A 15,814-nucleotide genomic window follows, 5' to 3' on the forward strand; every position below is an offset into this window, starting at 1 on the left:
ACATGGTGATGCAGCATTTGACTGTTTTGTTGCACAGACATGGAAGACGGAAGTTAATTCAGCCCCTTGTTTATTTCTCATGCTTATGATTGAGTTCTTTTAACCATACATTCTTTTAGTTATATTAGTAAGCTGTCTTGTATTTCTGTACTTTGTTTTTAAAATGTCTTTAGTTCTTTGTTTATAAATGTTTTTAAATGTTGTAGTTTTAATTTAGCACATTGAGTTACCTTGTGTGTTAAATGTGCTAGATGAATAAAGCTGCCTTGCATGTAGGGAGGAATGGCCATTACACCTACATGAACAATGAGAGCATACGGTTACCTCCAAAAGTATTGGAACAGCATGGTCAAGTCTTTTATTTTGTTGTATACTGAAGACATTTGGGTTTCAGATTCAAAGACTAAACACTCTTCTGAACAAATATGAGGTAGATCCAGTTAACGTGGTTGGAGAAAAAAATAGAAGAAAAAATATAAAATAAAACAATAAAATAAAAAAATGCCAGTAGGTGGCGTTATCAGTACAAATAAATATAAGTTCGTAGATGTATTCATACCTGGACTCTCATCAAATGTGGGAAATTTTGAGAAGATAGGATCATCTGGGTCAAGTTAACACAGCTTTTATTGTCACGGTGAATCATCAGACTTTGCGGCACCGTAACTGCCACGCCCTTTGGCGAAAACTTACAATATTCAGTGTGGGGCATCACCAACATCTTAAGGCGTTTCTGACAAAATTTCAACTGGATCCCTCAAATGGGCTCTGCACAATAGATACAAATTTAAAGTATGATATTTCTTGTCACCACTAGGTGGCGCTACATGTATAACCGAATATTATCATATAGATGTTTTCAGGCCGTGGCTATTAAGATGCATGACAAGTTTGGGATTTTTTGGAGCTTGTACAGCCGAGTTATTATGCATTTCCTCTTTTTTGATGAAGGAAATATTAAAGACAAAATTTTAGGCCCCGCCCCCGTCATATAGTATTTTATTTATTTATTTTATTTTATTTTTTTTATTTTTTTTTTTTTTTGGGAGATCTCAGTATTGATCATTTGAAATGTCATCATCATTGTTCTCCCTTTTTTTTTTTTTTTTTTTTTTTTTTTTTTTTTGTATGTGTGTTTGTGCGTGTGTGCGTGTGTGTGTGTGTGTGTGTGCGTGCGTGCGTGCGTGCGTGCGTGCGTGCGTGCGTGCGTGCGTGCGTGCGAAAAAAAATAAATAAATAAGAATTCCCATACCGTTCACCTAAACCGAACACTTCAAAATCCAGCCAGAGTCGTGGGGCCACCAGGAGACCCCAAGGGGGACCAAAGAAAAGAAAGAAAAGCGAAGCCCAGCACCGACCAGACACCACCCACCGGGCCACTAACCTTCACCAACCCCAAAGACATCCAAACTCCAACAAATCAGGGAAACCTCAAGGGCCCAAAGGAGAAACTGAGGAAAGGTAGAAAGGACAGACGAAGCAGAGTGAGATCCACAGACACCAGCCTCCACCGAATCAATGACCTGAGGGAGAAACAAATTGTGTCTGAGTCTCGATAGATGCTGGTGTGGTGGATCTAGCATGCATGAAAATCTCCACCAAAGAGGGGAGCCGTCGACCCCCGCCAGGACAGAGCAAGCGCAACACCTCAGGGCCCCCCAGGCCGCGGCCGCGCCAAAGGACGACCCCCGGGCCCCGCAGGGGCCACCGGCCGGAGAGCAAACCCCGGAGCAGGAGCGCCCCCCACCCCAACGTGGCCCGCGCCCCCAACCCAACGCAGCAGGACGGGGCACTGCAGGCCCACCAGGCACCCCACCGGCCCACAACCCCCGCTCCCCCCGCGACCCCCCCCGCCCCCCACCCCCGCCACCCACCCCAACCCAGCCCCAACCGCCCCCAGGTCCCCAAATCCCCAGACACCCTCCCCACCCCAGCACCCCCCACCCCGGCACCCCCACCACCACCCCCCCACCAACCAAGCCGCCCCCGCCCCCCGCCCCCACCCCCACCAACCGACAGCCCCCCAGCCCCCGACCCCAGACCCCGGGGACACACCGCACCCAGGCATCCGCGCCGAAGAGGGGGCCGGGCAGCGGAGCGGAGAGGGCACCCGCGCCCACCCCACCACGCGGAGGGACGGAACACCAGGGGCAGAAGGGGAGATGGGGGCACCGGAGGACGGGCGGCATCCCCGAACCCCAGGCCCAGCGGGGAGAGGCCCCGGTCGTCACCCCAACGATCAAAGTGAAAAACTAACCCTGTTACTAAGTTCGCCAGCTCGCCGACTGGCGAACTCTACCCCTAAACCGTGTGTGTGACCCCACCCAGTGTATATACATAAGTGTGTGTGTGTGGTGCATTAAAATTGGGGGCAGGTGAACCGGAGCAGAGGGAAATGATATCCCCCCCTGCTCCGATCCATCTGCCCCCCAGGCATGTCAATGAGCGTATGTGGTGCATTAAAATAAATTAATGGGGGGGGGGGGGGGGGTGCACACGGACAGGCGACCGCAGCACTGCTTCATACCGCGGCCGCCCCAACCGATGCCCCCCCCCCCCCCCCCCCAGTTGTGTGGTGCATTAAAATTTGGCGGGGAGCTGCAGGGCGGAGACGGTGTCTCCACCCCACCCCACTCCCCCCCAAAGTGTGTTATGTGCCCTAAAATGTATTGTGCAAAACTAGTGCAGTGAGTTAAGAGGAGCGACCAGCTGGGCCCCCCCCAACCGGGCGGGGGGGGGGGGAGGCGCACCCGCCCACCAAAACCCCCACCCACCCCACCGGGACCCCGGCGGGGCTTGCCCCCCGGATACCGGGGCCCGCCCGAAGTGCCCGGAGGCCCACCGGAGCGGGGCGGGCACAACACCAACCCCGCCCACTCCCCCGGCCCCCGGAGCGCCGAGACCCGGGCCACGGACGGAACCCCCGGCCTAGGGGAGGGGGAGGAGGGCGGACAGGGGAGGGGGAGGGGACGGGGGAAGGAGACGACAGGAAGGGCAGGAGGCAGCAGCAGGGCCGCAGAGAGAGGGGGAGAGGAGGAGGAAGGGCGACGAGGGAGAAGGGACAGGGAGGCGGAGGACGGGCGGGGAGAGGTGAAGAGGGAGAGGAAGCAAGGGGGAGGAAGGGGGAGGGGAGAGGGAACCACGGGGCACCCCGGCGGCCCACAGGCCCCGACCCGCGTTGCCGGACCCAGAGCGACGGACCGCGCCGGGGCGGCGCCGCCCCGGACACCAGGGAGAGCCCCGCAACACAGCACCCACCACGAGACCCAGGGAACGACCAAGACGCAGCCGCCACCCAGCAGCCAACAGAGGGGCAGACCCGCCCACGCCCAGCCAGGGGGGACAGCACCTGTAGCGTTAGTCCCCTGGCATGCAGTGAATCCGAATATTAGCCTTTAGTGCCCATTGGAGGTGAATCTGTTCGATCCTGTTGGCAGCAACTGGGTTCCTGACTATAAAAACACAACCATTAGTAACAAACTGCCAAATGCAGAGACATCAATGTAAGTTATCACGATGTGGTGGCTCTCGCTAACAGGCAGAATTAAATAACCAGAATTAGGTTAAAATATTCTATATACGTAGACCATATTTCTATGAATTTTGATATTTGTTTTTTATTTGAGGCCGATATTTTTTCCATTAAAATGTGATTTATGAGGAGGTTAGACCATTGGTCGATATTCAGAGTTTGTTTATTTTTCCAGTTAACAAGAATTGTTTTTTTAGCGATAGTAAGGGCTACAAGTGTAGATTGAAATTGTTTATGTGGTAGGTCAGTTGTTGTTAGGTCACCTAGCAAACACAAGTTTGGAGATAAAGGTATCCTATAGTCCAAGATAGCGGAAAGTTTTTCTAAGACTTTAGTCCAGAAATACATAACCGGGGTGCATAACCATAAAGCATGAAAATAAGTGTCTGTAGTGTTTTGTAAACACTGGAGACAAATGTCGGAGTCGGAGAGGCCCATTTTCTTCATCATATATTGAGTAATGTATGTTCTATGGATTATTTTGTATTGGATAAGTTGTAAATTTGTGTGTTTTGTCATTTTAAATGCATTTTCACAAACTTGAATCCAAAAGTCAGATTCCGGAGCTATAGACAAGTCTGTCTCCCATTTTAAGATGGGTAAAGACATTTTATCCGTATATGAAAGTAACTTATATATTTTTGAAAGTTTTTTTGTTGTTGTCGGAGAAAGCTTGGTAATATCTTTAGCTAAGCCAGGCGGTTGGAGCGTACCCTGAAGTGTTGGAATTTGTTTCTTTATCATATTTTTAACTTGCAGATAATGTAAAAAATTTCCGTTTGTTATTTTGTATTTTTGGAGCAAAGATGTATATGATATAAACATATTATCTGAGAAGAGATGGTGAAGATGTGTGATTCCTTTCTGCTCCCACACACCTAAATAAAACGTTTGGTTGTTAATTCGAAAGTCAGGGTTATGCCATAGGGGAGAAAGCCCACAGGGCTCCACTTGGGCCCCTGTAATTTCCAATGCCTTCCACCAAGCAGTCAGGGTGGCGGAGATCATTGGGTTTTTAAAACAATTATGTCGCTTAATCGATGTTGTAATAAAGAGTAGATCTAGAGGTCTGAGGTTATTACAATCCTTCTGTTCTAGTTCCAGCCAACAGTTAGTATCTCTGTTGGGTTGTGCCCATAGAACGATATATTGTAGCTGGTTAGCTATATAGTAGTACATAAAATTTGGTGCCTCTAGGCCGCCTTTGGATTTACTTTTCTGAAGAGTAGATAGACTAATCTTTGCTTTTTTTTTTTTCCAGTAAAATTTTGTAACGGCTGAGTCCAACAACTGGAACCATTTAGCCGTAGGTTTAAATGGAATCATTGAGAAAAAATAGTTTATTTTAGGTAAAACTTTCATTTTAACGGTGGCTATTCGTCCTATTAAAGAAATAGGAAGATTATTCCAGCGTTCCAAGTCACTATGAATGTTATCCAGAAGTGGAGAGAAATTTAAATGAATTAAATCAGTTAATTTAGGTGAGATTTTTATGCCTAAGTATTTTAAATTACCTATAGGAAATGAGTAATGTGGGTCCTGGCTTGCAGGGTTCCATGAATTTTCTGTAATAGGTAGAAGTGTTGATTTTGTCCAGTTAATAGAATAATCTGACAACTGTGAGAATTTAGTTATTAAGTTAAATACTTCCCCTAACGAAATCGCCGGGTTTTCTAGATAAAGTAAAATATCATCGGCATATAGATTAATTTTATGTTCTGTTACCCCAGAGTGAATTCCTTGAATCCTTCTTTCCTGGCGTATGGCTATTGCAAGTGGCTCGATAAATATTGCAAATAATAAAGGGGATAGTGGGCATCCCTGTCTTGTGCCTCTCTGTAAAATAAAGCTCTTAGATATAATCCCGTTAGTAGTAACTGTAGCTTTGGGAGAATCATATAATACTGACACCCAGTGGATAAATGATTTCCCAAAGCCAAATTTATTTAAAACAGCAAAGAGGAAGGACCAGTTAACTTTGTCAAAAGCTTTTTCTGCATCCAACGATATAATAACTGCCTTCTTATCATGCCGCTGTGACATGCTAATAAGGTTAAAGAGCCTCCTAATATTATTAGTAGAGTGGCGATCTTTAATAAAGCCTGTTTGGTCGCTATGAATAATTGTCGAGATTACTGTTTCTAATCTAGATGTGAAAGCCTTAGTAATAATTTTGATATCAGTGTTAATTAGTGAAATCGGACGGTAACTTGATGGAAGGGTGGGGTCTTTTTCTGGCTTTAATAAAAGTTTAATTGCTGCTGTATTCATGTGTGGACGTATGTAACCATTAGTTTTAATTTCTGTTACTACTCTTAAGAATAGCGGAGCAAGCATTAACCAGTAGTGCTTAAAAAATATAGCCGGATAACCATCTGGGCCAGGTGCCTTGCCATTAGGCATACTATCTAGAGCACTGTACAACTCGTTTATAGTAAGTGGCGCTTCTAACATATCTTTATATTCAGTAGTTAACTGAGGCATATTTAAGCTACTGAGGAATGTCTCAATATGCTCAGGGTTAGGTTTGTTAGTTTCTGAGTATAGGTTGCGATAATAGTTATAAAAAATTTGATTAATTTCTTCTGGTGATTGTGTACATTCACCAGTTGTCCCTTTAATAGCCGTTATAAGAGATTTTTCCCGATTGCGTTGAAGTTGGTTTGCAAGAAATTTACCTGATTTGTTATTATATTCAAAGTTGTTGTATCTCAATTGTTGTATTATAAACTCTGTCTTTTTAGTTAGCATATCGTCTAACTGTATTTTTGTATTTTGTAAGTCAGTCCATATTTGGTCATTTGGGTTTATTGCGTACTCATCCGTCAGTTGTTTAATTTTATCTTCCAAGTCATTTTCAAATTTTTGATCCTGTTTCTTTTTATAAGATGAATATGATATAATTTTACCTCTAATTACTGCTTTCCCAGCTTCCCAGAGAAGAGATGGCGATAGGCCTGGAGAGTCATTTATTTCCAAAAAGTCTGCCCACTCTTTCCTTATAATTTTATCAAACTCTGCATCGTTTAGCAGAGAGATGTTAAAACGCCATGTTGGTGGTGGTTTAAAGGTATAATCAACTTGTAGGGAAAGTGAGACTGGTGCGTGGTCGCTAATAATAATAGGATGTATTTTTGTAACAGTTTTATCAGCAATAGAGTTATTTGTAAGAAAATAATCAATTCTTGAAAAAGACCGGTGTACAGCGGAAAAGAAGGTAAATTCCTTCTTATTTGGGTTTTTAAGTCTCCAGCTGTCGACGAGGCCAAAATCATCCATATATTCCCCTATTACTTTAGTAGATTGTAATCGCCTTATACATGTTGTGTTATTAGAACGGTCTATTAATGGATTTAAGACTGTGTTAAAGTCTCCTCCAATAATAATAGTAGAGTTCGCTGCTAAATCAAACAGCTGAGAGAAAAATTCATGGAAAAAGGCCGGATCATCATTATTAGGGGCATATAAATTGCCAAGTGTATATATCTTATTAAATATAGTTATCTGAATAATAATGTATCGGCCCTCTGGGTCTGTTATTGTATTATTTAGAGTAAAGAGTAAATTCTTATGTATGAGTATACAGACTCCTCTTTGTCTGCTGTTATAAGGGGCAGAGTATGCTTGGCTAAAATTCTTATCAATAAGTAATTTTTCTTCAGATTTTTGTAGGTGGGTTTCTTGCAGGAGGCAAATATCTGCTTTTAATTTTAAGAGATGGTCTAAAGTTTTTATTCTTTTTGCCTGTGAGCGAGCGCCACAAACATTCCAGGAAACCAGAACTAATTTATGCATACAAACAATATAGGCTCAGTCCTGTGTAAATATCTGCATAGGCCATTTGTCAATACTGGCATGTTATAGGATAGAATCAAAGTAGTTAGGTGATTTATATAATTTGTGTAAAATATAAGGAAATGTGTAAGTAAATATAACAGTGAAAAAACGGGTAGGGATGTGAAAGTGAAGGACGTTAGTGGGGAGTTAAACAACATTATAATACACCAGTAACTGGTAACCCAAGCGAGATTTTTATTTATTTATTTTTTTTTTTAAATCTACTTTTAGATATAGTTATGTATTATTATTATATTTATAATATAGCGTAAACATAATGAGTATTCATATTTTAGGTTTTATAACCACATATACATTATATGTATATGTATACGTATACATCTAATAATCAAACAAAGTTTAGTTCCATCGATGCTAATTAGAACAGCCAGGGAGTGGAGTTGGGGTTCCGGAATAGTTGGCCATCGATGTATAGTTTATCAACGACCATCATAGTCCGTTTACCCTCCTGCCTATTTTGTTTCATTATAGGAAACAGTACCTTTCGCCGCTCATTAATCTCTCTAGGGAATTGGTCATTCATTCCGAATGAGGTCCCTTTAAGCTCCCGTCCTTTACTTTTAACAAATACTTTTTGTTTAAAATGCTCAAATTTGGCGATAATAGGACGGGGTCTATTGCCCCTACGGGCTCCAAGCCGATGTACCCGGTGAAAGGAGATGTTATTTACCGTCTCCTGAGGAATTTTTAACGATGTCGTCATAAATTTTTTTATCTCAACCTCTGGATTGTCAGAGGTGTTCTCGGATATACCTGAGAATATTAAATTATCCTGCATGCTACGGGATTGAACATCCAGAATAGTTTCTTTTAGCATTTTATTTTCCTTTTTAATGGTTTCTAACTCGGCTGAAACAGTCACGAGTGTAGCGTGTATCTCGGCATTGTTGCGTTGGAGATCATTTATTTGTTGGCTGAAGAATTCCATACTTACCTTAAATCCCTTCACCTCCTCGCAGATTAGGGAGAGGACCTCTAACTTTTTATTTATGGACTCCAGCATACTGACCGAGACCTCCGTAGTAGTAAGGTCGTCCGTGTCCGTCGCTGAGTCATTCTTTCTCTTTTTAGAGGGTTTCTTAGACGGTTTCTCGACGGAAGAGTCCTCCATCGCGCAGTTGTAAAAATAACCGTCAATGAAGCGTTCGAGGTCCTCCACGTTGGATGGTATTCCAAATCTGTCGGATGAAAGAGAAAAGAGAAAAGCCAAGATATATGATGGTTAAACTCGAATTAGTTTAGCATAATAGAGCTAGTTCTATCTTAGCAGCAGGGCGCTGCCATGTTGGGGTGTCCCGGTCTCGCTGTAGGTCTCGCGATAATCACAGCATCTCGCGCATGCGTCTCCTCTCTCTCTCCATAATCATATAGTATTTTAAAAAGTCAAGATTTTTTCCCAAGTTGTTCTCCCAGGTCTTGAGATGATACATGCCAAGTTAGAAGTAAATCGGATGAAAACTGTTGGCAAATGGGCAAAAAAAAATGACCACCGTGAATGTTCAAAAATGGGCCAAAATTGGACATCAAAAAATTCATAGCTCACTTCCTGTACATTTTAGGATATGGCTTCCTATGACTTTTTTGTGTGTCTCGGGGCGCTTCACGTGCCTGCCAATTTCCGTAATTTTCGTTCAAACGTGCCGGGATTGGTGCATATTTTTACACCCCAGGGGGCGCTATATGTTATGTTGTTATGTTGTTATGGCAACTTCATAATATCAAATTTTTCGCCAAGCCCGAGAAGTGTGCAAAGTTTGGTGAGTTTTCGTAAATGTTTAGGTCCCCAAAAATGAGATAGTTTACAAAGAAGAAGAAGATAACGAACAAAAAACAATATCCTCGTAGTAGTAGCTGCTCGGGCCCTAAATATGACGCTTGAATTCAGAATTACTCTATAAATCTAGATGTGTCAAACAACTCAGGATGGAACATATTTTGTTTAATGCCACCCACTTTTCAAGTGTATTGTAACAGACATTATGAAATTAACTTAAAGTAAATAGCATTTTATAGCATTGATAGTGTAACCCTTACTTTCAATAACTACATTCAAGCCCACGACCCATTGACTTCACCATACTGTTGCATTTTTCATTTGAAATGCTTATCCGTGCCTTTACTGCAGCCTCTTCCAGTTCTTGTTTGTTTATGGGGGTCTCTTTCCTCAGTCTCCTCATCAATTTCCATTTTTTGACCCAAGAGGGCCATTTAGCCAGAGTCGGTCACTATTATAGATCTTGCTTTGTGTACTAAGACACAGCCAGGCTGGCTGATGAATCAGGATTCAGTGTAAACTAACAGGTCTAGCACAATCCTCGATTGACCAAATAATCAGTGTTTTTGATATCAATGTATGTGTCCATATTATGGGTATGTTATACAGTAAATTCTACAATCTTTCAAAGGAACAAAACTAGATCTCTAATAAGAAGTGATGTTCAATAACAAAGACAAACGTCTTTTGCAATGTTATCTTCAAGATAATATACGGTAAAACAGCGGTTCAGATCTTTGGTGATTATACAACTACGGTAGTTTGCCAGGTGTTACTAAAATTTGAAAATCCTAAACTTTGTTCTTTTCTTTTTGTTATCTAACGGGCTTGCCTGTGCATTAAATCAATCTAAAAGCTAATGTGTTGCCATAAGAAACAAGGAGTCGTGTGAAGAGTGTTCTTTCAGGCCTTTGCCTTGTGTCTGCATTTCCCTGCCTCCAGTCTTGTGCTCTCTCTAATGCTAATCTAAAACCAACCTTTTCTTGACACCAACTTGAAACTAATGTACAAATGTCAACTCAGCAGACTTTCTCAGAGCAACTGCCCTCATGTCTTCCCTCACTGCATCCATCAACCTTCTCTTAGGTCTTTCTCTTGCTCTCTTTCCCAGCAGCTCCATCCTCATCAAACCCTCTGTCGGCTGTCTCGAACTTTCTCCCCAAAACATTCAATCTTGGCTGTCCATCTGCTTCCTGTCATTTCTTCAGTGACACTGTCTCTAATCCGTACATCATGGCCTCACCACTATCTTCTAAACTTTCCCCTTCATCCTAGCAAAGACTATTGAGTCACATCCTATCAACACAACTGCTTGGATCTCTTTCTTCACCTCCTTGCCAGACCCTGTATCCTTGCTCTTCCTCCTCGAGCCGTCACGCACATACAGTTGTGCTTGAAAGTTTACATACCCTTGTTGGAGTATGTAAACTTTTGAAGTTGAACACAACTTCAGATGTACAACAGCTAAACGTCACTTATTGACACAAAAATGCTACGAATCATCACCAAAATTCACATGCCCATCTATACTCATATCAACTTCAACCTCTGAAAATATTAAAACAATTGTCATAGTATATTGGATTTTATGGGCATTGAACTTTTTTTTCATCATACAGTGTACTCATAAGCTTACATACCCTTTGGGCAGGGATCAGCAACCTTTCCTTTAAAAACAGCCATTTTAGGCCAAATAGATCCCAAAATGTGCCTGGAGCCGCAAAACATCTGAAGATTGTAATAAAGGGAAGAAGGTCCCAAGGCATATTTAGAGCTGCACCATAACACAAAAATATGCAGCATCCAATACGTAGATTCTTTTTTTTTATCTTTACAACTTTACACTTGCTGCCTTTCTGTCAAATTTCTGACATTTTTTACTTTCCTGCCTTTTCGTAAATACATTTTCTGATCTTTCTGGCAATTTTGTGAACATTTTATAGTCATTTTGGGGGATTTCTTCTTTTGTTTTTGGATACTTTATAGTTACTTTTTGGACTTTTTCTGCCTTTTAAAAAAATTTAATGTTCTGACTTTTTTTCCTATTCCCAATACATTTTATGGGGATTTTCTGCCTTTCTTTCTTCTTTAAGTTTCTGACGTTTTTTGCAAATTTATGGACATATGGTAATTTTCAGGATTTCTTCTTTTTTTTTATGGTTACTTTTGAACATTTTCTTTCCTGCCTTTTCATAAATCAACTTACTGACATGTTTGGCAATTTTATAAACATTTTATGATAATTTTAGGGATTTCTTTTTTTGTTTTTGAACATTTTCTTGCTACTTTTTTTTTAATGTTTTCTACCTTTTTATTCAATTTTCATGTAAAGATATGTTTTATTTTCAGCATATATTTTTTTAAAGAGATACACGGAACCACAGGAGAGGGGGAGAGGGACTAAAGAGCCACATGTGGCTCCAGAGCAGCAGGTTGCAGACCCCTGCCCTTGGGTATAGGGTTGCCATACTAACCTCTTCTGTCAGCCTTTCCATCACTATTGCAAAGAGAAAGAGGCTTAGAGAAGATCCCTGATGCAGTCCCACCTCCACCATCAACTCCTCTAGACACTGTTTCACTGCTGTTCTGCTACCCTCATACTTATATTGAACTGTTCTTCATTTTTCTCTGCCACTCCAGAATTTCTCATGCAGTACCACAGTTCCTCTTTGAGTACCCTGTCATGGGCTTTCTCTAGATCGCCAAAAACAAAATGCAGGTCCTCAAGGCAAATGATGCATCTGTAGTACGCTTGCTTACTGTTGTTAACAAATAATCACTTCTGTCCTGAGTCTAGCCCTCGCTGCTATTTCCCATACAGTAACTTTTATGTGCTCATCAACTTGATTCCTCGATGGATGGATGGATGGATGGATGGAGACTTTGAAATACTAACCCCAATTCCAATAAAGTTGGGATGTTGTGTAAAATTTCAATAAAAACTGAATACAATGATTCATTCAATTGAATACACTACAAAAACAAGATAGTTTAAAGAGATTAATGTTGTTATTTTTGGTTTTGCAAATATTCTCTCATTTTGAATTTGATTCCTGCAATACGTTCCAGCAAAAGCTTAGACGGAGCAACAAAAGTCTGCAAAAACTGAGGATTTCACGAGAAAGACTGAGTTGTTCACAAACAAGGATGGGGCGAGGTTCACCACATTGAATGTCGCTGACTTTCAATCCCTCAGGCGATACTGCATTTATTTTTTTTAAACGGTGTCATCGTGTAAAGGATACTGCCACATGGGTTCAGGAACACTTCAGAAAACCAATGCCAGTTAACACTGTTGCTACATCTTCAAATGCAAGTTAAAACTGTACCATGAAAAGCAAAAGCCATATATCAGCAACACCCAGAAACTTCTCTGAGCCCAGACTCCTCTGAGATGGACTGATGCAAAATGGAAAAGCGTGCTGTTTGATGAGTCCACATTTCAAATTGTTTTGGGAAATCATGTATGTTGATAGTGTTCTCCAAGCCCAAAAAGGACCATTGTGACTGTTATCAGCTCAAAATTAAAAACAGCATCTGAAATGGCATGAGGGTGTCTTAGTGCCCATGGCAAGGCCAACAGCATTTCTGAAGGCAATGCTGAAAGGTACAAACACGTTTTGGATCAACATTCTATGATGCTGCTGTCCACCTGCTTAGTGGCCTAGTGGTAGAGTGTCCACCCTGAGACTGGGTATTTGTGGGTTCAATCCCCGGCCGGGTCATTCCAAAGACTATGAAAATGGCCCAATGCCGCCCTGCTTGACAATCACCAAATGTATACTGAGCGCGGCCCCAGCTGCTGCTCACCACTCCCTCAGGAGATGGCTCAAATGCGGAGAACGAATTTTGGGTGTGACAATCAGTGGTACTTTAACTTTACGCAACAGCTCTTTCACGGATGTCCTTCCTTATTTCAGCAAGACAATGACAAGCCACATTCTGCACGTTACAACAGCATGTGGCTTTGTAGTAAGAGTGTGACTACTAGAATGGCCTGCCAGCAGTCCAGACCTGTCTTCCATTGAAAATGTGTGCTGCATTATTAAACGCAAAATACATCAACGGAAACCTTGAACTGTCGAGCATCTGAAGTTGTACATCAAGCAGGAGGAGGAAATCATTTCACTTGCAAAGCTTCAACAATTAATGTCCTCAGTTTCCAAATGCTTGGGTGTTGTTAAAAGGAAATGTGATGTAGAAGGGTAAACATGCCCAGGCCCCTGCTTTTTTGGAACATGTTGCAGGCATCAAATTCAGAACAATAAAGTTGATCAGTTTGATCATTAAATATCTTGCCTTTGTTCAATTGAATGTTGGTTGAAAAGGATTTACAAATGATTGTACTCTGTTTTATTCATGTTTTACACAACATCACAACTTCATTGGATGTGGGTTTTGTATATAACTGGAAAAAAATCTTACTTGCCCACTCAACTACAAAAAAATGAAAAGTCGAAATCAAATGTAATTAGTGTAAAATATAACATTTACAAGTTGGTCTCTCCGAAATCAAACAGCTTGTTTTCACAGTTTGATCAGAATATAGGAAAAGATGCCAAAGTTATCATTAAAAAAAAAAGTGAAATGTTTCAATTACAGGAAGGCTACTTTGTATGTCTTCACTCTGCCTCACTCTCCTCTTTTGTACTCATTCAATAACTCTATTCCTTCCATTTTCTTAGCAGCCTGATTTGTGTGTGTGTTCCAGTCAACGTTGAGTGCCACAAGCACTCAGCTTTTTAAAGATGATGAAAGATGCTCAAAAATACATGCGTCATCTCCTATGTATGCAGATTGCCATATATTATCTTCTGTTTGTTTTTTGGGTGTCAGGCTTTAATATAAGATACACTTCTGCCCTTCCTTCTACAGGCTCTTTGTTCCTAGTCTGGCTGATATTTAAACCTGCTTTGCAACTGCGTTATTTGTCCATCCGTCTGTTTTGTCGAGATAGGAGCCTTACAATCCATTTTTGAAAGCTCTTGTGAGAGTCGTTGATGTCGACCCCTTTTGTTGTTTGTCAGGATTTTTTGGCTTGTCTTTCTTTATCCACAATGAACTTGTGTCCCCTTCAACTGTCTGTGACTAAGACAAGGCTACATAAAAACAACATTTTTGTTTCTTTCGTCCTCACGCATGCCCATGCAAATTTCCATCCCCGCAGCCTTTTGAAATGGATTAAATGCAAAGATGTAATCGTAATAGGGTGATTTTGAGGTTGCAGAATATTGTGCTCCTGTTAAAAGATTTGTCGTATTAGCTCTGGAATGTTTTCCTTCTCACGGCTTTGCCAAGGATTTCTTCAATTTATCTGATATTGTGTTGGATTTGATATTAAGGAATGCAATTGGTGGATTATAGTGGATGGATGAAATTGTGTTTTTCATGTATCAGTATATGTTAACAAATACTTGTACTACAAATAATTGTACATGTGGCTGTGTGTTCGCCTGTCCATCCATATACTGTACAGCATAGTGCCTTTGTCCCCATTCATTTTTTTTATGGTAAACTTTGTTGTGTATCCGTTAAAACACACTGTTTTTTTGGAAGGAAAACATGACAAAAAGGCTGAAAAACTGACTTTTTTTAAATAAGGCTTTCCTCATTCTGCATGCAATGTGCATAAACAAAGCTGATTTACATGGATTGCCTTTGCCTCTTACAACGCAAGACGTATCCCCCCTACTTTCAAAACTCACCACCCACACACCCCAAACGACCAAATTTGTGGTGCCTTCCTTGTGACGATATCTGCTTCTAACACAGACCAAAAATAAATAAATAAATGCATAAATAATAATATGTTTGCCTTTAATCTAGCTGGAGCTGTTTTAAAATATACTGTATATTTTCATTGTTTTTCTGAAGCTTCTGCTCCTCCTCTTCTGGCGACACCCAGGCAGGATCGGCCCAGAATTTCAAAACTACTAATCAACTAAGAATTTAGAACATTTGTTATGCCTTAATTAACAAACAATATGAAAATTTAATTCTAACTATGTTAAAATGTACGGTGGAACACAAACTCAATTCATTCTGAAATGCTTTGCTAATCTAAATGTTTTCCATTAACATGAATTACAAAAGACGCACACCACCCCGGCTAGCGAGAGCACACAAAATGCCACTGGAACTAAGACACAGGCAAGGTTATTTTAGTTAACAAAAACAAAAATTAAAAAAGCTATTTTGTTACCAAAATAAAATAAAAAACGAAAATTAACTAAAAGAAAATTTTTGGTTTACAAAACTATCATTATAATAATAATTGTAGCGAAAATGTCCTTTCTTTTAGTCTTTGGTAATTAATTTAATGCATTCAGTAGCCTTTAAGGATGATTTTAAATGTGATTTTAAGTAGATGTATTTCGAAATTAACCGGAATAAGGACATTTGAAAGTGTGTCACACAGACGTGACGTCATCTAGCAACACAAAACATCAAAACGAAATAAAAACTAACTAAAATGAAAATTCCACAACTATAATAACCATGGACACAGGGATTAACAAAAAAAGAAAAAAAAGGAAACATTTTCACTTTCTTGGGAGTCATGCTCAGGGTTGATTATAAAGCAGATTGTAAATACATTTTTAAATTATCTTACAATATGAATAATTTTGCTCCTAATGCTAAATGGACAC

The 15,814-nt window shown here is 40.9% G+C and overlaps 1 protein-coding gene across 3 annotated transcripts in view; it reads left to right on the forward strand.

Moving 5' to 3' along the window:
• tpk1 (thiamin pyrophosphokinase 1) overlaps window positions 1-15,814 on the forward strand; it is an 82,274-nt gene that overhangs the window by 38,072 nt on the left and 28,388 nt on the right. The gene's annotated exons all lie outside the window — the stretch shown is intronic.

This window comes from Vanacampus margaritifer, chromosome 20 (genome assembly GCF_051991255.1).
Source record: "Vanacampus margaritifer isolate UIUO_Vmar chromosome 20, RoL_Vmar_1.0, whole genome shotgun sequence".
Lineage (NCBI taxonomy): Eukaryota > Metazoa > Chordata > Actinopteri > Syngnathiformes > Syngnathidae > Vanacampus > Vanacampus margaritifer.